The following is a 26,612-nucleotide window of genomic DNA, read 5'->3' as shown; positions in this document are numbered from 1 at the left end:
GGAAACAAAAAAAAAGCTTTAAGCAAATAAATTAAAATGAAAAAATAATTATTATTGCTGAATAATGAATTTAAATTGTAAAACATGTTTTATTTTTGACAAAAAAAAAAAGGAAGAAATAATTTATATCTTTAAACTAAAAAAATTGTTCAGTAGTAAGTATTATTTTCTGGGCAAGATAAAAAAATTTTAATAATTTTTATTTAAGATCAAATATATAAAACTCAACATATAATTATGACTTTTGATCCTAAAATAAATACAGTACGTGTCACGTAAGAAGTACTCCAAAGAACCAAAAAAATTGGTTCGTTTTAAGCGAATAAATTCAAAATAAAGCATCTTCATAAAATAATGAATTTGTTTTGTTTATCTAGTATAGATAAAATCCTATAATTTACTTTGTTTAGTGTTTATATTGATTTTATTAATACATACCTATATAAATACTTAGTAGTGCCATAAGTTCCGCTACAAGTTAAGTCCGTTATATATAGATATGAAATTATAATATTTTTTTTTAATGAAGTCAGTCTTATTTAATCACGTAAATATTAAAAAAAAACAAATTTTCATTCGAAATGGTCACCATTTGCTTTTACACTAGCCTTCAAGTGGCCATGGATTGCCATCCAGCTAATGAAGCACGTGCGGTTTCTATAGATATTGATATCGCTGCTCGAACCAAAGATTGTTTTAAGCACTCCAAATTGCTATGAGATCTTCGACAAGCCATGTTCTCCAATTCTGATCACACACTGTAGTCCTATGGATTCATATCTGGACTTCAAGAAGGATTCTTCTGCGGCTATGAACCCAGGAAAATTTGTTTTAACCACTGCTACGTGATTTCTGCCCTATGTGCTGGAGCGGAATCCTGCTGAAAGGTCCGATGCTCTCCATTGAATAGAGTACTGCTCAACTGACCCCCCGCCCCCCCATCTAAGACAACCTGGTAGACGGCAGAAATGAAGAGTTGTAACGCCTTAACCAGACACTCTCCACCACACCATTGCGGAGGTTGGATGGTTGCCACGCTGAGCCCTTGGAATAACATTTTTTGCATCTTTGGAAGTTTTAGCATAGATTTTGCCGTTTTGCTTATTAAAATCTTCTTCAGCAGTGAAACTTTTCTCATCTGTGAAAGAAATGTTTTCATGGCCGTTGACCGCGTGGCATCGAAGAAGCTTCTTGCATCTGTCAAGTCTAATTTTCTTCCAGCGCGTTGTCAAAAGAGGACCAGTTGAGCGACGGAAGGCTTTCATGTGGAGAACATCTCTAATTAGTCTTGACAAGGGGGATGAAGTGTACATTGCTTCTTGGGGCAATGCATACAAAGGCGTATGGCAGTTGTGCCAGTAGCCTAAAGACCGACCATTGTGGTAGAATGCCACTCCTGCACGAGGTGCCCCTGCTTTTAACTAAAAATGGCGGATCTAGAGAGGCAAAACTCGAAAAAGCCCGTAATCCTAGGTGTAATTCGAACCGTGCCTATAGGATGAATGACACTACGGAAGTGGACGACATGAACCTGAGGCCAGATGGCAAAGCTTCTGCAATATCGCCAGAGAAAGAGGAGAAACTACTAGCTTCTCCCACTCGTGACTCAGGAAGAAAGGATGAAAACAAGGTGCGGCTGTGTGGTGCCGCCAGAAAGCGTCTAAGGTACTTCCTGAGAAAGGGTCACAGTATTGACGAGGCAAGAGAGCTTGCTCAAAAACCAGCGACAACGCTCCAGTAGCATCAAGCCAAAGCAAAGCTCCCCTTAGCGTGCCAATTTACAGGGGAGCTCTAGCGTTGGAAGAAAGGCAGACGAGACTACCGAAACGGAAGGACCAAAGGCAGCAGTGCTTAATCCAGAAGTCAAGGTAGACTTAACAAAAATGTCTTACAAAGACGCGGCGTGTAGCACGAAGTTGGGAATAATACCTCCTGACTATCCAACTACAATATGGTCCACGGAAAAACTAACGGCCATACAACATGTTATCCTGGAGGCTATAAGGAAGAAGCAGACTGGTGCTGCAAAGCCCAAATTTAATAGCTGCACCTTTCGCCCAGGATACATAGTAATCTCATGCGGCTGCGATGATACGGCTAATTGGCTAAAGGAAGCAGTTCCTAAGCTGAAGCCGTGGAAAGATGCACAGCTGAAGATTGTACAGGAGGCAGATATACCGCGCCCACAAATCTTCGTTGGTGACTTTCCAGAATTGGACAGCATCTCAACTGAGGATATTATTAGCCTCCCTGATGGTCAAAACGAGGGCCTCAACACGAATGACTGGCGGGTGCTCAACAGAGTGCGCATGGGTACTGCGGTAGAAATCACTGTTGCCATCGACCCAATCTCCGCAGATGTTATAAAAACCTTCAATAATTGGCTGAACTACGGGTTCGGTAAAACCCAACTTCGGCCAAAATCAAAAGGGCCGATTGATCTGCCCAAGGTTACCGAAAAGCATTCTGAACCTTCAGTGAAACAAAGCTCGAAGGAAGCAGGAACTTTGACTCCAACGGCTTCAATAGTCCAGGACGAAAAGCCTACAACAACCGGCACATGGCGCTATAACGTGGCTGAGGGCATTCGCATGCGACCCCCGCTGCAGGCCGATAAAAAAGCGCACAGCCATAACCAGGCTCGAAAAGGGGATCAGATGTCCGCTGAGGAAGCAGCCTTGCTGAAAAGCAACCGAGGTAAGAAAAAGGCAGCCATTGCCAAACGAAGGATCACTAGATGACCTGGCCAACACAAAAACCTCGTAACAGCAGAAGGCAACTTGGATGCCTTCAAATAAATCTGCATCACGCAAAAGCAGCCTCGGACGTGCATACGAGGAGATTTAACCAAGAACTCTTGGATGGAGCTTTCATTCAAGAACCATGGGTACGTAAAGGAGTCATTCAGGGACTCCAGAGCGCAAACGGTAAGTTGATATATGCTGCCAACAGAGACCGCCCCAGAGCGGCGTTGATAATAAATAATCAACTAACCTTTATCCCAATTTCACAGTTTATTACAGAAGACTTAGTGGCGATTGGGGTAAAAGTGCCAACGAGCAAAGGTGAGCATGAGGTAGGACTTGCCTCCGCTTACCTTCCAGGAGATGAGGTTACTGCTCCAACAAGGGAGGTTATAGCGCTGGTGGAATACTGTCAACAAAAATGTCTCTGGTGGATCCTCTGCTGTGATCCAAATGCGCACCACACAGCGTGGGGGAGCACAAACATAAATCCAAGAGGTGAGTACCTTCTTAGGTATAATATATCTATCCTAAATCGAGGCAACGAACTGACTTTCATTAATGCAATCAGGGGAGAAGTCCTTGACATTACTCTCTCTATTCATAATGCTTTGTCCGAAGTCTCAAATTGGCATGTGTCAGAGGAAACATCTATGTCGGATCACAGACATATTAGATTTGATATAGGTGCGACCAAACCACAAATGACAATTTCCAGAAACCCCAGAAAAACTAATTGGGACTACTTTCACTTTTGTTTAGAACAAAGTGTTAACTGCTCTAGGCGTCATATTCAGCTTATATCAGAGGTTGAGGACTCAAACATAACATCTGCGTTTCACGATGATCATACCCAGTCACAAGCAAAATTCGCGTTACTAAACAAAAACATATAGCGAATATGTTAACAATGTCGTACTGTGATTTTAATAAAAGTGCCCTCTGTTTTATTATTCGATTCACCATTTTCAGTGTAAATTTTTAATACTTTGAAAAAAAAAAAAAAATTAGCCGATTACGATTAACACAACAAACACATGATTGAAGAGCTCCTCTTCAACCTATCAAAATGTTGGCACAGCTCTCGTTAGTGAAATCAATATTCGGAAGGTCTTAACCAAATAAAATAATGATTTCGCTTATAAAATTAGTTCGTTTTAACCGCAATTTCGCCTTAAGCGTCGAAAAGTACGTAATTTTTTGGAAATTGCGAATGTTGGAAAGTATGAATGTTGCATTATACGAAAGTGTTTTGGTTCGGTCCAGAGTCTGTGTTTATTTCCAAATTATAATCGGTCGTATTTAACGCTTTAAGACAGTGCTTCTATTTTGGAAAATAAATAATCCTAGCAAATGAATAAAATCTGAGTATTTAATACCATATTCAGGATGTCGCGTTGTTACGGTCAACAAGTTGATCGTAATCAATCAAAGGTGTTGTGTGCAAAGTGCAATGACCTGTTTCATTTAAAATATGTATGTTAACATGTCATCGGCTGATCTGGATTTTCTGCTCACATCTTTTTTTTTTTTTCCCCCATTTATTTTATACATCTGTCCTTTGACATTAGGTATGTTGTTTAACAATTTGGTCAGGATTTATATACATCGCTCAATGGCCAGTGTCAAAAAGAGATAAAATTAAAATAAACGAAATGATAGCAATTAAATAATATACAATAATACAATACAAGTTTCACTTTACATGATTACATTTTACAACTATTTTTAATTATTTTTTTTTTTTTTACATATTTATGGTTTTTTTAGCTCACATCTAAAAAGTAATATTATTGTTCGAGTTCCCTTGAGTGTCGATCATCTATTCGTTCTCTGTCCCCTATTGCTGTCTCTATTGCTAATATGTAGTTTTGGCGCATAGTGACAATTCAAGTGAAAAATCCAATAACGCTGCTCGATATTGCTAAGACTTCGAATGCACTGCGCTCCGAAAATACGCAAATACTTACTCTGGTAAATGCTCCGAGTAGAGTTAATTCTCAGTTATCCCAAAAGTGTGATAGCTTATTTGCTGAAGTTCGTTCTCTACATGCAAAAGATAATCATAATAATGCGGTCATCTCTTTATTAAATTCGGAAATTACAAGTTAACGCAATGTTGTTGCTAACTATGCAAACACATCCAATCACAGTGCAGCTAAGAAAGATATTAGGAAGTATTTTACTGCAAAAATTAAACATCAAATCGCTAAAAACAAAGAAACCAACAAAGGCAGTTCTGCAATAACTGAACAGCCTCTCTCGGTTGATTTGTCTCTATCTTCGCCTATCATCGTATCGCCCAATGAGAATCCCACTGTACTCACTGTATTGAACTCGAATACTCGAATGCTGATGACTGCAATAATGAAGTGCGAGCGAAGACGACGTCAACGTTGGCGTCGGAGTCAGCTGCTGCTGCGCCAGCTAATTCAGATGTTAGTAATGTTGGGTGTACATATAATATTGAACTTTGTACTCTAGGTGATTCTTCGGCTACTTCGTATGCTAACGTCGCTGCCTCTGGTGGTTTGAACTCTGCCTCAAACAACAATGAGCCAATGTAAAGTGCATATAATTGTTGTTGGAAGCAACTTAAATGCAAATCTCGATGTAACTGTCTAACTAAAATGACTGCATCTGTCATCGTTTAAGTCCACTGTTCAGACTGGTGATACTGTGGGCTATATCTCGAAAAATACAAATGTTTCTCCAACAATAGTTCATTATTTTAAGTGGAATGAAATGAAAGGCACAAATTCTAGCATTTTATATAGATGTAACTTTAAGATTGGCATCTCGCCTTCAATATATTATATAATAGTTTACTTGACTTTTGTATGGCTATCTGATGTTAAAATAAGACCTTTCCAAACCTTAGGTAAGCAGGTTAGCCCTAATGCAAAAAATGCCCTAAGTTTATATTACCAAAATATTTCTGGTCTGCGAACTAAAGCCAAAGATGAATTTTTAGCCACATCCCATTGTGAATATGTTGCATATATGATTGTTGAGCCTCGGCTAAACGATGACTTTTTTGATGCTGAATGTTTTTATCTACATTTATTTCATACCCTGATTATCCTATCCGAGAGCACATCGAATCCAAATTATCTGCAGTGCAACATACTTACCTGAAAGAGAAATCCACGGAATCAGCCTTACACGAGGTTGCAGGGGCTGTGGAAAAATCTATGAAGGGCGAGCAATTCACTTTTGCGGCCTGCATAGACCTATCTGTCTCTGGATCTCGTCCCTGCTTGGCTGCAGGGAAGTTCAAGTGGTGGCAGCAAGTTCTAAAGTCACTAGATTCGTGTTCTGGGGAACGCCGCAGGGTGCTGTCCTTTCGCCCCTACTTTGGCTAGTTGCTATTGACGAAGTTCTGAAAATTTTATGTAAGGGTGGGGTTAAGATAGTAGCATGAAGACTTGGTCCTGAGGTCCCTGGATGTACTCAATCGCAGGGCTCCGAGTCAACTCTGACAAAACGGAGCTGGTACTATTACCAGAATATATAAGCCTCCACGCTTTAGACTTCTCAAATTAAACAATCACATTATCTTGCTTTCATCGGAAATTAGGTATCTTGGAGTAATTCTTGACTTCAAACTCCATTAGAAGCTACACATTGAAAATCGGGTAAAGAAGGCCAGTATAGCCTTTTACTCCTGCAAATCTATGTTCGGTAAAAAATGGGGACTTGAGCTACAGGTCGTGCTGTGGATGTACAACGCAGTAGTTTTGCCTGGTTTGGTGGAAAGCTTTTCGGAAGGGCTATAAATTCGTGAGGGTGTAAAGGACTGCATACATGGGCATCACCGGAGCATGTAAAACTTGCCTCAGTGCTGCCCTGACTGTCGTTTTACACTTACTTTCCGTCATTTCCATCGCAGCTCAAAGCGCAATCAGCTTAAAGGAGATTGGCCTCTGCAGGGACATGGAAGCATTTTTGGGCAGTTAACACAGTATTTCTCCAGACTTCAAACAAATCTCTGGATTCACGAGATAGAGTTTGAAGGTCGTGCTTGGATAATCTTTCCAAATAGGCAGGATTGGATCGAGGGGAAAATCTACTCCGAAGCTTGCGCTTCTGTCGTCACTGACGGCTACGAGATGGAATCGGGAGTCAGAGCAGGGGTTTTCTCTAAATCAACCAATTAATCTATCTCCTTTAAACTGCCGAATTCGTCTACTGTTTTTCAGCCAGAAGTCTGCAGGCATGTAAAATGCTTAGGGAACGTGGGAGCTTGGGAGGTATTAACATTTTCTCCGATAGTCAAGCCGCAATCAAGGCTCTGACGACGCCAAGGTGCAGAACAAAACTAGCAAACTCCTATAAGTAGGAGATCAAATCTCTTGGGTGTGCAAAAAACATTACTCTGATCTGCTGATCTGGGTTCCGGGACATAGAAACATAGAGGGAAATGAAATTGCTAATGAATTTGCCAGGAAGGGGACTAAATTGGTCCCAGAGGCCTCCCACCCGGTCATCGGCAGCCCCCTGATAGTTGTTAAGTGGGAATTGCACAAATTATTTCTCAGAAAGGCGCAGAAAAATGGAGCTCCATTTCGTTATGTGCTATTTAAATAACCATTTGGCCCCAGTACAATATATGTAGGACTTAGAAAGTCTTGAGGCTCCACAACATTCAACTTCCAAACTCGTAGCTATGTTTACCGTTCATTGGACGATCGGCTAGAGGAAAACCTAGTGTTACAATTTTACCCCCATTGCAGAAGCTTTGGAGACCTGGAGACCGTTGAGCACTATTTCCGTAAATGTCCAGGTTTGGCAGCTAGCCGATTAAGGTCACTGAGTGCTCCTTTCATCGACAACCTGGGGCAGTGCTTCAACCTAAATACCATCAATATTGCCCATTACATCAGAGCTGTTGACTGGCTGTAGATATCTTCCTTTTGGAGGTCTCATAATGGTATCAAAATGACACTTCGGGAGTGCCAGAGTGGTACTTCAACTATGTCACTTATCTATATTACTTACTTCATACCTATCGTAAAAATGGAGGACCAATTAAAACAGGTAGGGGGTGCCAATAGCCGTTAGGTATTCTCTCCTTTCGTCTATCTTTTTTGTTATTTTAGACTGTAAATCTAGTCAGTAAGGCTCTTACCATTGACTTATATAAAGCAAGAAAATTAAATAAAGAAAGAAGTGTGGCCGGTACTTTTTGATTGCGTACATTTTAGGCGGCCGTTGCAATTATATTTTCTTATTGAGAAACAATGAAAAATATAATTGAAATAGAAATCATTGGAGAATTAATGATATTAGCTGCTAGAGCAAAGAGAGCTCAAATTCCTTTTTCATCTTGATTCGTTGTTGCAATAGCTGCTCCTACTTCTGTGTCTCCTGTCATTTGGTATTTCGGGCACTACTGAATGGTATGAACCAACTCATTCGGCTACGGCGGTGGCCAATTTGCCGGAAACGCTGATTTTTTTCATTCATCAAAACATCATAAAAACTATCTGTTGTGTACAACTAAGGCCTTCGAGTTGAGTAAAGCAATGCATTGAAAGAAAAAAATTGCGCTCGGCCACATATTTTTTATGTCAGTTGACGCTTTGACCTTTATTTTTATTTTTCTGCCTATTTCAAACTTTAACAGGTCAAGCATGTTTGAGTACATAGTATCCGCTTCCTCTACTAAGAAATGGTCAAATCTTGGCTCAGCTCAAAAGACAACTTGCGTTTTTCAACTCACAGTCTGAATGCCTGCAAAATACTGGAAAAATGTCAGTTATTCATATAGCGATTTAAAATATTAGTTTTGGGCAAAAGAAATCCATTGTTAAAGCTAATTACATGCAGTTTTGGTCTCGTCGATTCCGTTCAGGCAATTTTGATGTTAAAGAAAATGTCGATAATGTCGATAAAATCGCAGAAATATTCGATGTTGACCGGAATGTTGGTAGTCGTAGCATCGCCCAGGAGCTAAAGATCGACCATAACACAGTTCTAAATCATTTGTGCAAAAATGATACGCAAAATAATGGATTTATTTTTCTCTAAGCTAATATTTTTAATAATAAATGTGTAATCATATGTCAAATAAAGCTTTTAACTCTTTAAAAAATTAGTTAATTTCTATTTGCAGACCAAATATTTTAAATATTTTCAAATGCACGATTGAAATATTTGATTGAGAGAATTTCATATTGAGCCTGTTGATGCGCATACTTTATAGTACAGAAATGTTTATCTTTGAATCTCCGAGATAATTAATTTCCCAGTATTAAGAGAGTATTGTTTCTTATGCATATGTACGAGTATGTGTGGTTGCATTAAAAAGTTTTATAGCATACCATAAAACTATTTATCTTTGCTCTCTTATCTACGTATGCGCCATATAAACTGAGAACGTTGCATGCCCTCTCACTGAGAACAATTCTCTAATCATGTCCCCTAGGTTCACTGAGAACGATTCACCAATCATGTCCGTTAGGTTCACTGCATTTGAATGGCACATATTTGTAGGACAAAAGGTGCATAGTAAACTGCCATCACGATTAGAGGTTAGTAAATGGCAGCCGTGTAGCTTTGAGTAGAAGTTGAAATGAAACATAATAAAAAATCTGCAGGCAATACGAATTGCAGGACGCTCTCGCTCGTAATTTTGCCGAAGTGAGTTGAGCGTTGGTTGTGAATAATTCGGCAATTCTTTCGTATTCGTTGATATTCGTTTGGTGCATTGCCTCCAGCAGCAGGTGAAATTGGAAAAATCGAGAGCAAAGCTTTTAGTTGGTTACAGCGTTTAGTCCTGTGCGGTTACCTTTTGTGGTACGTAGTGACGGTTTAAATAAAATGCGAATGTAATAGACGGACAACGAGGACAAATACGGAAAAGGCGAGTGATGCGTAGCGATAACGACTACATTCGTCGACTGCTCGACAAAGCGTAGTAACGAGGCAAAGTAATACTTTTATTACATCCTGCTGTCGTTGGAATGGAAGTGCGGTCGCTTAATGTAAAAACATAAATCCTAATCCAGAAAGAAGTATAAAAAAGCAACAAAAAAGTAATTTTTGGAAAGTTTTAGTAAAGTGAAATTTTTCTTGTGAACGCGCACATTTGTTGAGCACTATGAATTGACTTTATTAATATGAGAAGTTTACGTATACATATAGAAAAAGATATAATAAAAAACTGTTAAATATACAGAAAGTGGAAAAGCATAATTCAAGTAATATTTCATATTTCGCTCTTGCTTACTCACCCGGTTAGTAGGTCCCGAAAGTACGGTTCCCGACAGATTAGAACGTATAAATTATGAATGAAAATAGTGAAAGAAAGAATAACAAAAATAACGTTCATAACGTTAAGTGCGTGACAACAAATAATTTGTTATTGCCTTGCAGTAATGGCGGCAGCGACGGCGACTTCGACTAAGCCGACTACGGCAGAGACAGCGTTGACGGTGACGGTCGTTACAATTGCGGTGGTTACGAGCACGTCGATCAGGTCGACATTCTTGATGGCGTCTGTGGCGGCAGCGATAGCCGTTTAAAACCAAACTGCTAACAGTCAGTCAACCAGCCAACCAACCAACTTAACCGAACAACTTAACAACAAAACAACTAAATACATAGCTGACCAACTAACTGTCGAATCGAGCAAACTGCGTATGCGGTTATCGTGCGCTCGTTTATGAATTGTTGCTTCGAAATGTTGATAGTTGGCGCTGGAAATGTGCATGTCTGTGTAGTTGGCAGCCTGTGTTTGCCATTTGAGTTGTAGTTTGGCACGATTTTCTGGTACCAGTGCGAGTAGTTGGTAGACGTTAATCATCTAAGAGCACATTTACGTGTACGTGCGTGTGTGCGTGTGAGAGCAATTAGCGCAAAGGAGCTTACATTAAATTTAAAGTAAGTATTTGAAATTTCTACAGCACGGCGATAATGTAATTATTCATAAGTTTAAAAAAAATTATTTCTGCTTTATTTATTTATTTAGTGAATCAATTCCAGCACAGCGAGATTAAACTTTTTAATTATTAGTGCTACTGACAATAAATAGGTTACAATTTTCATGATAAATTTTCATAGATATTTTAAATTACATAGAAAAATAAATCGAGTTAGTATTACAGAAAATTTATTTCTTTATTTTTTGTTTGTGTTATTAGTTCAAATCGGATACCGAAAATAATTGATTCACATTAAACAGAATTTTTCTTCTTCTGTTATTTGCCACTTCCTCATTTCTATTTGTGATATATGAGAATTTTTCTATGGGAATTTTTGTGTCTGAGTTTTAACGGTAAATGAGTATGAGAAACAGAATCGGCTAGGAAAATTAAACGCAATCGCAGTTATCATCGATTTTTTTTTTGCTTCAGGGGTTACATGGGTTTCGTCGGGCAAAAAAACGCCTATTTTCAGTATTTTTTTTTTCTATGTAAAAAATTATTTATTTAATTCAAACTTTCTTCTGCCTTATAGATACATATTTAAAGAATAATGTCTGAAATTTTCAAAAAAAAAAAACTTAAAACTCCTCCATTGTGACGTCATTTCCGGTGATCCCTCGAAAAAAAGGTGCATCCGCGTTGTCAGCATAACTCCTGACAGGATTATCGAAAATGAAAAAACAAAAATAAATGTTTTAGTTAAGGCCATAAACTCGTGCCTGAACGAAGGAAAAAAAAAAATAAAAATTGAAATTTTGGCAGACATTTTTCCAAAAAAATGACAATTTCAGTCAAATTTGCTTGAGAATTTTTTTTTAAATAGTTGTAATTGAAAAAAAAAACAAAATCCTTCGTTCAAGCACGAGTAAGTTGTATCTCGAACACCTGTGTAAAATTCCATCTAGATCGGTTAAGTAGTTTTCGAGAACATTTGACAACTGACTTTGAAAACACGGTTCCGAGAAAAACGCGCTTAAAGTTTTGAGTAACAATAAAAGTGGCTTGGAGCACACACATTCCGAAGGCTGTATCTCCGAAACTATTATTCGGATCGACTTCAAAACTTAGGATAATATTCTTGAGATATTGTAGAAATTAATAAGCAAAAAAAAAATCGATTACTTGAACCCACGAAACCCATGTAACCCCTTAAAAGGTTAGTTAGTAACTTTTATTATGGGATAGAGAAAATATTTCATGATAAGGCAGCAATTAAGTAGCAATATTAATCATATTAAATAAAACCGTTACACAATTTTCATTCAATATTATAATTATTTTTACTTTATTTTACAAATAAATTATTACTAAAATAATACTTGGAACCAGGTGACGAGAACATTTTTCCCCGATGTTAATTAGACATGGTTATGTATCTTGTGGCAGGTTGTGAGTGGATATTTTTTTGATTACTACGATGTTGCATAATTTACAAGATGAAGCCCAAAATAAAAAAGACCGAGCTAAAATAGAAACGACAGGAGCTTTATTCTGCTAGCTTTGAGCTTATTTCTTCAAAATAGTCCCCTCGGGCCTCGTTACACTGTTTTGCGCGATGTAAAAGCTTTTCGAAGGAGTGTTTCAGGTCATTCACTGGAATCCGGAATGTCCTTCAGAATGTCGGTACAAGCATTTTGGATGGCCTCTATGGACGCAAAAGGTTTTCCTTTCAAGACCAAATGCAATTTTACGAATAGTTAGAAGTCACAGGAAGCCATATCAGGTGTATATGGTGAGTGATTGATGATTAAAATCCGATTTCTATTAAAAAAAAAATTACTCACAAGAGTGGATCGATGAGCTGGTGCATTAACATGTAATAAGCGGCAGCTTGCTCCTTTGCGGCATTCAGGGCGATGCAACGAACGCTTCAAAACGCCAAGAGAGAAATTTTCATTGACGCTTTGTCCATTGGCATGAACTCCTTGTGAACAATTCCCTTAGAAACGTAAAAACAAACGAGCATCGACTTGATTTTTGACTTCTCCAAACGCGATTTTTTGGGTAGTCGCTCGTCGGCGGCTTTCCAATCGGCACTTTGACGCCTAGTTTCAGGTTCATGTTGGAAACTCCACGTTTCATCACCAGTTGAAATATTGTAAAGGAAGCTCTCGTCTTTTATTGCCTCTTTAATGAGGTATTTCGAATGTTGAATTCTTAGCAATTTTTGGTCCTCAGTTAACTTGTGCGGAATGAAAGGTTCACCGGCCTTTCGAATGCCCTTATGAAATGCAAAAATCGATGTTTTAGAGATATTCAACACCGATTCCATGAATTTCAACGATGATTTTGGTTTTTTTTTGATAAATTTATGAACAATTTTGATGGAGTTTTCGGTGATTACTGATTTTGAGCGGCCCGTATGTTCATTGTGATTTATATCCTCACGACCATCTCTGAAACGTGTAAGCCACTCATGAACTGTGGCACGAATTAGACAATCACCGCCATAATCGTGTTTTATCAATTCAAATGTTTCGGTAAACGTTTTATAGATTTTAAAACAAAATTTGATATTAGCTCTTTGTTCGAAACTCATTTTTGTACCGATGACACAAACTTTGCTTCCACTGAACCGAATGTCCCCAAGCTTTCATTGGAGGTTAGCTGGGGATGTAACTTCCTACGCACTAATTCATTAAAAAGATGGCGCCAGAAAAAACATTTTTGTGACGCCAGTCTTATTTATTTTGGACTTCAACATGTAGTATACGTTTTCGTTACTTGTTACTAGCTCTTGAAGAGAGGTCTGCACAACATAAGTCTAGCAAGGTTGCTTGTCTAAGACAAGACTCTCGGTGTCTCTGAGGTGTGTAGTCATAGTACCTGCATTTGATTTCCATACCCTAACTAAGTTGGTTAAACCACTTAGACCTTTTTCAGAAGGTCTAGTGAGAAATGAACTTTCCCAGTTCTTCATAGAAATAATCAGCAAAGTATTTTGCAGGCCATTCACAGCGGAGGTGCGATGTGTTCAACTGCCATTGTCAATATTAGTTTTTGCAATAACTACGAACTTTCAATTCTTCATTCAAAATTTCATCTCGATATATTTCAAAATATTCCAAAAAGTGATTAAAAATTTCTAAGATTACAATCAAACACCTCCTAAGCCAAAAATCGTTTTAAGAAAAAGCGGGAACATTTTATATTAATGACTCACGCCTTTACCAAAAATTGTAAATGAAGATAGTGGTCTTTCGCATTCTAAAAGTGAAAACAGGTTTAAGTTATTCGATTTCAAAGTTTGCAACATTTTTCTTATTTTGATTATTTTAACAAGAAAAAGTGTTGTCAGACACTTGAAAAGTCAGCGATATAAAAACAATATCGAAGATAATAAATAACTAATATTTTATTTTGCTGTATTTTGATTGCTCTTTTTCAGTTTTCACTGTCGATTAATATTTTATTAGTCTGTATGTCGTTTCGATGTGGCTACTTAACAAAAAAAACTCAAATCAGTTGACATAGAGCGTCAACTGAGTCTTGATGTCCGTCTTTGGATTTGGCATCGTTAGACAGTAGAAGAACACTTTTGCCTTGATTCTTTGTACTAAATGTGCTTGCAAGTGTATTTGATTCCATTGATATTTTAAGAAGATTACCTGAACAGTTGAACAAATTCATTTACACTATGAATGAGCTCCATTGAACGAGTATTAAGTCAAAGATCTTGACCTCTCATTTGCTGGAGCGGTATTGAAAAAATTAGTCCGAAGTCATATACCAACTCAGTCATCCTATTTACAGTCTGTGTCAGAAAAAAGGAACCGCGATTATTCATGATATCTATTTGTAATTTTTTACATGAAAATATGTATAAAATACTCAATAAGCCGCGTAGTCTCCATCGTTGTCGAGTATAGCCTGGCATCTTATTCATGCTTTGAACAAGCTTCTCTGCGTAGCTCGTCGACTAACAGGACTAGATTGTGCGAACTTGACGCACGAGTTGAATAATGGACTGGCCTTCCGGCTAGATGCGTTTTCATAGCCCCCACACATTTTAAATAGGGTTGGAGACTAGCAAGGCCAGTCCAATATTGTGACCCCATTTTCTTGCTTTGTTGTTTCTCAATGTGTTTTTCTGAGAGCAGTGGTTCTGATGATGTGGGACAATAGGATATGTTCACCTCTTTCAGTCGTCGTTTGAAGGTGTTGATACTCACATATATTCCCTTTTTAGTAAGAATTGTGCGTGATTGGCGTACACGCAAAGAAGGGTTCCGCTTAAAAACTTGGGCGATCACTTTATTCTGATTTTTTGTCGTCACTCGCTTCAAGCCGCGCTCGGAAAAGTCATCAACATTTTTCTACACTTTATACCGCTCATTCCACATCACCATAAACTTTTTTGATTTTTTAATCACTTTTGTAGCCGCGGCGTAAGATAATTTCGGCCCTTTCGAATGCGTGCATAAAAATACCGCCTCAAAACGCTTCGCGTACTTTTCACTCATTTTTGTTTGGTTACGTTCACGGGAAAGTTTCGTACGACACTAATTTGAGTTAACACTGACGTCGTAGCTCTTGAGTGGGACTAGTATGCAGCAAAAAGCAGAACGAAATATATTTTGAAGTTACAATAAAAAAACCGGTTATTTTCTTCTGACACAGACTGTATAAGTGCTAGTAAAAATTTAACTCAATTCCTTAGTTAAACGAATAAATTCTATTTCAAAGATCCGATTTTTCTGCTTTAATTCAATTACTAAAAAATCATTAATACAATTTTAACCAAACCCTGGTTGTTATACATGATTAACTGGTAAAGTTTAATACTGAAAAAGTATATTTCGCCAAGTGTTTCCTACCTTCATTAAAAATCGAAAACATTTTGTGAAAACCATTCTGCAAATTACTTTAAACGCTATTACGTATTTTCTTTTGTAAAAAAAGGTATACCCAAATAATATACAGGGTGACGCACGATTCGTGCTACAAAAACAAAACGTAATAACTTTTTTTCTAATCAATGTATTTAACTTTTTGTTTTTTTATTGTATAGATAATTTAATTTTATTTTATGTAACTAATTAGTTTTGAAAATAATAGAACGTAAATGACCTCCATGAAGGGTTGAAGCCGGGATCGCCTCAATTATTGTTGTGATGGACTGCTTCAATTCAGTCAAATTACTTGGTTTTGCTTTATACACCTCTTGTTTGAGATAACCCCATAAAAAAAAATCTGGTGCAGTGAGGTCAGGTGACCTTGGGGGCCAGCGGAAAGTGGAATTTCTGGATATCAATTTATTTCTAAATTTTCGTTGGAGCTCCTCCATAACCGGTCTGGCTATATGTGCAGTTGCTCCATCTTGCTGGAACCAAATGCTGTTAAAAGGGATACGTCTTCGCCGCAGTTCTGGATAAAAAAACTCCTTCAACATGTTTAAATAACGGTCCCCATTTACAGTCGCTGTTACACCGTTTTCTTCGAAGAAGTATGGCCCGACAATGCACCTTGATGAAACTGGGCACCACACTGTGACTCGTTCTGGGTGCAGTTCCATCTCATGGAGTATTTGCGGATTTGATTGACTCCATATACGGCAATTTTGCTTGTTTACATTGCCGTTTAGATCAAAATGGGCCTCATCAGACATAAACAAGCAATTTATGAAGTTGTTGTCTTCTTCGGCCATTTCAATAATTTTTTGGCAAAATTCCAGGCGAATAGGCAAATCCAGAGGGTTTAATTTGCTTGTGATTTGAACTTTGTACGGAAACAAGTTTAAGTCATCATGAACTATCCGCTGCAATGACCGTCTGCTAACTCCAATTTGCGCCGACAAGTTACGAGTCGAAACTCTTGGATTTGCCTGAATTGACGATGCTACAGCCGCGATTGTGGCTTCGACCCGAACATGGGGATCTCGATGGTACGGTCTGCGTGCGATGCTTCCAGATTCAGCAAACATGTTCACCAGCCTCATAATGGTCCATCTGCTCGGGGGAGTGCCGCCAAACTCCCGCCTAAATTCTCTTTGGACGGAAATGATGGACTGCAAAGCATGGTACCGCTGCACTATCCAAATCCTCTTTTCGGTATCCCAAGCCTCCATTTTTTGTAAATCTAAATACTAATCTGCAAAATAAAAAAAATAAAAAGCCGATTACTCACACAGAAAAAAAGTTATTACGTTTTGTTTTTGTAGCACGATTCGTGCGCCACCCTGTATATAACTCCGGGCGGATCGTAGGATCAAAGTATAATTCTTAAATTAAAGAAGTAACCCGTAGGCGGAATAGAAAAAAATTTTAAAAATAAGTGAATAAAACAAAAAAATTAATTGTTAAAATTTTTTTTATTAATTAATAGGACTATGAATAAGTTCGTGCGGTTTTACTGCAACTCTGTATGCTTTTAAAACAGTATTAAAGCTGTAAGTTTCTCCCAAGAAAAATTCTTATGAAGAGAGCGCAGATCTCGTTTCACGCAAAAAGAAGTGCTGCATCAAAATAGTGTTGCACACGAGGTCGAGAATACTGAGCCAAAGCACCATAGGTAACACTGCTGTAATAAATTTTATGAAAATTTTCTGAAGCCCAATGAGGTGTTCGTTTGGATAATCATTTCGGGCATAGTAACGTCTGAAAGATTTCAAACTCTTTCCATCAAAATTTCTTTTAATCGAAAAGGATATTTTTTAAATAAAATTAAATTATAAGTTTTAAATAAATTTCAAAATTCTATATGCTTTCCTCAAATTCAGTGCCTTCATTTCCTCAAAATAAGCGAAAACGTAAGTAAAAATTGGGAAATTTTACGCTTTTTCGAAGGAGCCCCGAATGGCCCTTATGAAGCCTAAGTGGTTGAGAGATGAATGTTTGGAAATTACAGTTCAAGCGCTATCTAAAAATGGGAGTGGGAGATGCTGTCTTTATTTCCTTCCGTCCACTAGCCCTTTGACTATCAGCTGCATTTGAAAGTTTCCCCAAAAAAGTTGCGTTTGCTGCCGTTAGTCATGTAAGAATGCCTCCCTTGGTGCGTGTGACGAGTGCCCCTTATTCTTTTATCAAAGTTACCTGAATCTACTGATGATCACCTTATCATTTTTAACCCTAATATGGATGGATCTCAATAACGTAGAATTTTAGGTATCAAAGAATTTTTGAACCACTTGTGAAAATTGGCGTCGCGTCATACTACACATCGATATAAAGATGAAGCTGCTATTTAACCCTCCGTTGAGCACCCGAGTCTGCACAGTCTAGCTTTTTTTACTTTGGTTTCGAATATAACAAATTTCTATTATAGCTATAAACTTGAGCTTAGGCAGCGTCTCTAAAAATTAGTTTTCTAACGATTTATGGATATGATCTTTTAAAAAGAATCCTCGAACAGGACTTAAAAAGCCAGGCCCGGCCTCCCAACCAGAGGTTTTAAAAAAGGTGCCCAACGGAGGGTTGAAAAGGCTTTTTAACAGATTTGTGTTTTAATGAAGTTAGTATCGAATTCAGCTTCTTTCCAAGTAAAGATAAAAAATTAAAAAAATTGGATATATTCTTCAATACTATTAGGGCCAAAATGAAAAGTCAGAGCAGGCGTTCAAAATAATTGTCTGCTATTTGTGGACCCAATATAATTTAGAAAACAATAGTAAGACGGAGGTTCCAGCTAATCTCAAATCATATTACAATTACCGCAAATGTCGATGATATTATGAAAACCGTCGTTATGGTTCAAACTGTGAGAAATTCTTCAATTAGTCATTGAAGAGATTGCAGGTTACTCATAAAACTGTTTAAAACTATTTTCAAATAGGATAATTATAAATGTTGAGAACCTATGGGGTGTCCTAACAAATATTTTACTACACATAAGGTGGCGTTGCAGAACTCGATAAAAATATGCACATACCTTTGTTAGCGATAAAGCTGCTCACTTGAGTTATATTATTAAGAGTGATTGCAATAATGAGAATGAAAATGAGAGAAAAAATTTATAACAGCTGTAGATGGCAATGCAAATTTTTGAGCGCATATCTGATATTGAAAAGTGTTCTCATTGGAACTATTCCCGTTCAAAAGCAAGCTTCAAATTGCATTGAACTTCAGAATTGAAACAGAAGCCTTTATTTCTCTTTTATACATATATTTTTTATATTATTTTATACAATAATATATTATTTGACCATTTCTTTTAAGTCTAAACTGCAATTGAGCGGTTCCATAACAAGTAGTTTTTCAGATAAACTCTAACATATTTTCTTATATTATTGTAAAAAGCACTTTATTGTGTACCCTAAGTCACAATGATTTTCTTGTCTTTGTGAATCATTATAGGGCATCAATATAGGGCGACATATTTTCCACGAAAAAATAACTAGTTTAGTTATGCCTCCTAATCGGTTTACTTAACGTCACTGGGGATTAAAGAAACCATAGATGATAAATAAGCCTACAAAGCCCTGAATGCCCGTGACAATTTCTAGTTTGTTCCTGGATAGGCTCATAAATTCTGTTTGCAGTTAGAAGACCCGAAAAGTGCCCAAATATTGTACCCACCAAACAGATTGGTTCAGAACACACTGCGTTAAATAACAACAGAACAGGGCTTTATAGACCAGTTTTGACCATTTATTTGTTTCTCTTTTAATTTTAATATTCTGTTTTAGTTCCTTCTCCTACAAAAACCAACTGCCAAAATTTGAAAAAAAAAATTAAAAATTGTCATCGAGATTTCAAACCTTTTAGTCAAAATTTCCGGAAAATTTCAAGTTCTCAGTTTTAAGATGATGACGATTAATTGCTATCGCGCCGATTACTAGGCACATAATGCTTAGATTTCGATTGATTTCGTTTTTCATTTACCCTGTGGCTTCAAGTCTAAGGCAGCTTTGCTGACTTCTTGCGCTGGTTTGCGCAAAGTATGCCCTATCCAGCGCCATTTGCTTCCAGAATCTCAATATTTAACGGCCTTCAGTATATTCGCATTAGAGAACTAGTGATCTGGTCACCAGACGTGAATAATTCGGAACAAATGTCCACAAACGTTTGAATTATGTTTGTTAATTTTTCGTATTTTTTTTATAAAATTTTTCAATAAAAGTATTAAAAATCCGGCTCGACAGACTATAGAGAAAAAATTGTAAAGACTGTATGAGTTATCATGCCGACCGTGCCGGAAAAGTAGTTTCGAGAAAAACGAGTTTAAACTTTCAAGTGCATTTCGCTCGAAGTCGTTGCTTCAAACAAAAGACTGCTACCTGTGCGCTTCAAACTCTCGTCAGGCAGTTACATTTTCCACCATAACTTTGTATCTTGGGGAGTTTTTACAATCGACTTCCACAGAAATACGTCTAAAACTATGAAGAATAATAATCTGTAAAAAAAATCGATTTTTAAAAATTGTTGACGTATGTAACTCCTTAAACTAGCGAAAGCGCCTTTTGCTTTAACGATTCGGTGTTCTATGTTGAAGTTTTATGGTTTATTAAATTTTAGTGTGACGAGGTACAACTTTAAAATGGATAAAAAGTCGCATTAACTATTTTCTTTTTACTGGCGCTGTTGTTGGTTTTCTTCCATGTAAAAAAAATCGAAAAGACTGCATGATCAAAAATTGTAAAAAATCACACCTAAAACTTGCACATTATTTTCAATTTATTGCACTTTACTAACATCCAATGGGCAATAAATCTACATACATAGTTAAAATGTTTCTAGAAAAACCAGTGTGAAATTTTAATGAATTTATTGGTTTTTTGGAAACTTAGATTTATATGGCTTTTGTTGTATAATGAGCTATATTTTTTACAAAAAAAATGTTAAAACTTATTTTTTTAATTTTATTTCATATTAACACATCTTATACAATTTACAGAGACGTTATAATATTGCAACTAGTATTTAAATAAAAATACTAATTTAATTTTTTTTCAATTTTAAAAATAAGCATTTTATATTTCTGTATGAAAGAGGTCTGCAACTGTTATGCGCTTTAGCCGTCCTTGCGTAGTATTCGACTGAAATAAGGTGGATGCAACTAAGCTGACATAGTTTTGTAGACGCTGTTTGTAGGCTATGGCAAATTGTGACCTCAGAGGCAGCTAACATGAAAGATTACGATGAGGATCTTTATTTCGTATGTTGTATGCTGCATTTATATACTACGTTTCGAAGAACCTCATTCTGCAGACGTTGACGTCATAGGTCCAGACAGGTTTTGTTTGCAAATAAGTAATTTGTTGAAAGTAAATTGAAATAAAACAACTAAAATCCAAATTTATTGGCGCCAGTCTTCATGATTGCTTTTTCCCCAGTCTATAGACCACACCAAATAGTTTCATTCAATAGATATAATGACTGGTTTTGGATGGCTTTGGGTAGCTCTTCAGCAATTATGGTTACTGATGTAGCCATTAATCCAAAATTGGGTCTCATCGCTGAACAACAGAAGTTGGCCTGAGTGCGCGATGAACATTTTTCTCAGCGCGTCCATTTTCGTAATACAATTGTCCGATTTGTAAAAGTTTTTCAGGCGTAAGTCCTCTCATGATGAAATGTTAATGAATACTAAACAAAATTATGTCTTTAGCTTGGCAGTAGTCACGCGTGATTGTAGAAAAAAAATTTCTATTAGAAAAAGTACCTCCAATCTGATCAGCCTCTATCATATTTGGCTTCATTAAAGTATGAAATTATTGAATATTTTCAGAGAAAAAAAATATGTGGGCTGATTTGCTCTGGTTTAGTTTAATTCTCCACTCTTTGGCTCAGGAAGCAAACTGGTTGACAGCATTTGAACTTTAGTAGCAGCACCTTCAAGTGTATCGTGTGCTCCAAGTAGCGCAGTATCATCCGCAAATATCGTAGTTCATAATGAATTGCCGATTGTATTATAGGTCTTTTGTATGTATAAAGGAGGTACAGCAGAGGCTCCAATAAGCTCCCTTGTGGTACGCCAGCGTTTATTTTTTATTTTTTAAGTAGAATAGGAATTTTATTTATTTAACGCAAAAGCACCTGTCACCGAGACATTGCGAAAGCACGTCGCAGAATTGTGTTGACGGCATCGAATTCCGCTTTTAGAGTAGCCCTACGTGCCATAACTTGTCAAGTTAAGGGAACCTGGTGGTACAGAAATTAAAAAAAAATCGATAGTTTGTTTTTTCGATATTTCGAAAGTATGGTATCTCAAGAATATACTGTGAAATTTGCAAGCGGGAATTCCCGATATTATAGATTCTACAGCCCATTAACTATATAGAGAGTGGTCCGCGTGCTCCTGTACCTCAAACTTTAAACGCATTTATCTCGAAGCGTCTTTTTTCGTTCTGGTGTTGTAAAAACAAAGAAAAACTATTTAACCGAATAGTCTAAAATTTTAATATGTTGCGCACAACATCAATAGTTATTCCCTGTACTAGAATCATATTATTAATTCTATTATTTTGTACTTGTTTGATTAAAAAACTACAAAGAAACCCCATTTTTAGAGTGTCAAATTCAAAACCGCGCCATTTTGTCAAATTATTATTATTATTTTTTTTTATTCTAATACGCGACATAGCCACACTGATTAATAATTTGTTTTTTTTTTTGTGTTTCAAATAAAATGAAGAGCCAAAACGGACAACACCGTAAATTGTATTTTCATTTTTGTATGTAAAAGAAGTTTGTTTTGTTTTTGTGTTTCAAATAAAATGAGGAGCCAAAATGAACAACACCGTAAATTATATTTTCATTTTTGTATGTAAAAGAAGTTAAATAAAAGGCCCTGAAAATAATATACCTTAAATAATTAAATAATATGAAACAAAAAAGTTGTCAAATCTAGTCAATAAAACCCTGTAAACTACACTAAAATATCCTTTTACTCGTACTTGTAGTTATGTAACTGGTGTCTACGTATTACAGGTACTTTTAATTTATTTATTTATTTATTTATTTATTTAATTCAATTAATAGTCTAAAAAATACAGTATTTCTTACAGACTATGAAAACAGATTAATGCTAATATAAATTAATTAATCAAAGTAAAATTAAACTTATAATTAACTAGCTTCAATTGTAATGAGCAAAAAAAAAAGATAAAATTTCTTATAACTTACAGAGGAGGATCATTCATTTTAGTAAGTTAAGAAATACAAAGTTTCTTAGAGACTACAAAGAACTAAGAGTATTTATATAGAAGTAATTAACAAAATTAAAGCTTAGGAAACTAAATTAACAAAATATACTTGGTAATTATTTACAATTCTTACAAAGGAAGAAATTTTTTAATTGGGTATTAAATACATGTTTCGCCCTGGGAAAGTCTAGATCCAAAAGGGAGGCGAGATAGTTAATGTCAGACAGCGTTCTAATAAGAGGCGCTTTGGCACTATATAATGTCCTCCTAACGCCAACATGAAAAATTTTGTCACGGCGAAAGTTCCTGCAAGGAACATTAAAATGTATTCTTTCTAGAAGAAACGGGTAGTAAATTAGTCCATTAACGAGATCGAAAATAAAAGAAACTGCCTGAAACGTACCTCTGTCACTTAATGGACAGAGACTAATCAAACGACAGCGTGAGTCGTATGATGGTTTGGGGTCTGAGAAATTGAGTGAATGTAGCGCGAAACGCACAAACATTTTTTGAACCCTCTCCACTCGATTTATATGAACTGCATAATAAGGTCTCCAAATAAAAGAGGCATAATCTAATTTGGACCGCACAAACGCAGGGTATAAAATCTTAAGAGTATATGGATCAGTGAAGTGCGATGAGTGACGTCTAACAAAAGCGATCATAGTAAGAGAATTGGAAATGGCATAATTTAGGTGCGTGCTAAAATTAAGCTTTGAATCAAAGAAAACCCCTAAATATTTTATCACATCAGACGAAGCAAGATATGTATAATTGATTTGATAAGAAGTGTTGAGGGGGTTTTGAAGCTTAGAAAATGTGATTTTATGACATTTTTCAATATTAAGAAATAGACGATTTATAAGGCATCAGGAAAATAAATTATTCAACTCGGACTGTAGGGCGGCTGAATCACTAGAATTTCTTATTTTAGCGTACACTTTTAGGTCATCAGCATAGAGAAGAAAATTAGCGAAGGAAAAACACGAATAAATATCATTAATAAACGAAACAAATAACAAAGGTCCTAAAATACTACCCTGAGGTACACCAGAGCACAGTGGTCCGACCAGAAGGCATTGGCGGACAAAATTCAAAAACTTATTTAATTAAGCTGAAAATATATACTTAGGGGTTTTAAGGCTCAGTGATGACGAATCTGACCTTAGTTTTAGCAAATTTTAAATTCATTGAATACTTTAAATACATTTTTGCTTCCGTAATTAGCTGGTGAGTTCGTTTTTACATTTTTCACGACCCCAGAGAGTACCACGTGGAGGTTTACGGTAAGGTTATTCTCTCCTCATTTTTTTTTTGTTTTTAGATTTTTTTTATTTTTTTTTTTTTTAATTTTTTTTTTTAATTTTTAATTTTTTTTTTATTTTTAATTTTTAATTTTTTTTTGTTTTAGTTTTTACATTTTTTTTGGATATTTATTAGTTGTTTTTTTGTTTTTCATTTTTAATTTTTTTTTATGATTCAGAATCTTCGGTTTCTGATGAGCTGTTTTCTGAGGCTGGATCATTTTTCAAATTTTTTCTGAAGAACGCAATAAAATAAATAAGTTTGAGATCATAGCTGAAATATGTGCCTACATCACTCATGTTGATTTCAAGTGGACCGGTGTGGACCACTCGAAAAATTGATCTTTGAAAAAAAAATTTCGAAAAATTTTGAAATTTCAAAAATAAAAAATTGGATTTTGTACCACAACTTAAGAGAATTATTACTGTTTCCGTTAATATATTCAATTATCTTTTTGTTTTCAATATTTGGTTAACAATCAAATGGTAATATTTAATTGCAGACATGAAAATGAAACTCTTGTATGAAGTACGATTTGCATACAATTTCATGTTTAAAGTCAAAAAACTACAATGAAAAATTTTTTAAATTAAGTAATATTTTCAGGAAATCTGCCTTGAATATTTAAGAAGACATCTGCATTATCAAATTTTTATTTTAAAAATGTTGAAAAATTGAATTTTGTCCGGCCGCCGGACCACTGTGCAGAGGTGGCAGTGTAGTGCCACCATCGATAACTACAGTGCAGCATCTCTTTATTAAATAGGACCGAATCCAATCAAGGAAAGTCGAATGAAAACCGAGACAAGCCAATTTAGTTACTAAAATCGTATGGGAGGCTTTATCAAAGGCTTTAGAGAAATCCGTGTATATCGCGTCAGTTTGGAAACCATTCTGGAAGCCTGCGTGGCAATCATCAGAAAAAACGGATAAGTTAGATAAGGTATATCTTGCAGCTACAAAACCATGCTGACGTGGACTAATTAGACGTTTAACACTAAAATATAACTTGTCTTTAACAATGCATTCAAAGAGTTTAGATACAGCAGATAATTTGGAAATTGGTCTGTAATTTACAATATTGCTTTTATTACCGCTTTTGAAAATAGGAGTGACTGAAGTCAGCTTCCAATCATCGATAAATACCTATTCCTTCGGCAAAGGGTTTGTTAAAAATTAGTTTAAGAGGTCGAACCGAAGAGCGACAATTTTTAAACAATGTTACAGAAAGCCCGTCTACATCCGAATGAGCCAAGTTTTTAATCTTTAACAATCCCTCAATGACATCATCATCTGATAGAACAAGCAAACCAAAGTCACTGAAGAAGACATCGTTTCATCGTTAAAATGCCCTTTGCGTTAGATAATTTGTCCTAAGGTATTTGTTAATATTTGCAGATACATTGCAAGAAAAGAGGAGTAGTCCAAATAAGTATACAATTACTTTCACCATTTACTAATCCGTTTACTCCAACAATACATTACACATTTCACTTCTTCCTTTATGCCATATTTTCATTCTTTTTCTAATCCACATACCACCTACTGCCTTGAGAAGAAAAAAATTACCCTTCCACCCATTCTTAGTATCCTTTCTTACAGCTGTAGGGGATTATTTATGATTACGCTTGAATTTCTCTTTCATTGATTTTTCACCGCGGCTGTTCACCTTCACTTCTATGTGTGCACTTGCATGTATGAAAGTATGTTTGCCATTCTCCTTTAGCATTGCTTTGCATACGTAAATGGCGTTGTGCTATTTTTCTTGCCTAAAAGGTGTATACTTAGCCTAGAGCAATATAAAATATTGAATTTATGATAAGCGTGTAATCAACACGTGCATCCACATTCCTCATGCCATGAGCAAGAATTTGTGCTTATAAATATTACATTTTTTGAGTTAGTCACCAATTAGGTACATTCTTGAAGGTTATGGCTTTTATTGCTCAAGGAAAGGTGCCTGCCTACTTTCACCTTTAATAGCCAGCCTTTAAAGTACCTGTGCACCATTTTGTTGGTGAAGTAAAAGCCCTAAATTATATTTTTTCTTTTATGAATTCTAATGATTTTTTATATGCGCAGGCAATTTATAAGTGTTTCCGACATTCATTTCAGTGCTTTTAATTGAGCTAATAAACTGTAATATATTCAAAGGAGTAAGCTGAAATTGTTTGGGATTTAATGTTTGTGGCGGTGCCGTTCATAATTTACGAGCCCAGAATTAGAGTAGCTTACAAACCGCCTTGGGTGTGAATAAAGCTTTTATTTAAGGCGGATAGAAAGGCAAATTTAATTTACAATTTATGGAAAATTGAAAGGTGTATGCGTTTATGTCGAAGTATGCAGATTACCGTATCGCCAATGGCAAGCAACATAGTAATGTGTGAAATGCTTTTTGGGCTTTTCGGAAGCAATATTTTGAAATTAAAAATTCTTAGCGCATGCACCTACGCCAACAGAGTTCTCATACATTAGTTTTGTGGTTGAGTGACAGCACATAAAAAATGAAAATTAATGTATTTGCAATTTAGAGTTTAAATTTTCTAATGC

At 36.2% G+C, this 26,612-nt stretch overlaps 1 protein-coding gene across 1 annotated transcript in view; it reads left to right on the top strand.

Annotated features, from left to right (window-relative positions):
* Positions 1–9,523: 9,523 nt before the first annotated feature.
* LOC128863707 (uncharacterized) overlaps positions 9,524–26,612 on the top strand; it is a 156,289-nt gene continuing 139,200 nt past the window's right edge. The window contains exon 1 of the mRNA XM_054102991.1: positions 9,524–10,631. The gene's annotated coding sequence lies outside the window, so the exon portion shown is untranslated. The remainder of the gene's footprint in view (positions 10,632–26,612) is intronic.

The sequence above is a fragment of the Anastrepha ludens genome, chromosome 5 (assembly GCF_028408465.1).
Source record: "Anastrepha ludens isolate Willacy chromosome 5, idAnaLude1.1, whole genome shotgun sequence".
Classification (NCBI taxonomy): domain Eukaryota; kingdom Metazoa; phylum Arthropoda; class Insecta; order Diptera; family Tephritidae; genus Anastrepha; species Anastrepha ludens.
The sequence above is the reverse complement of the archived record's forward strand: the minus strand, read 5'-3'. Positions and strand labels throughout refer to the sequence as shown.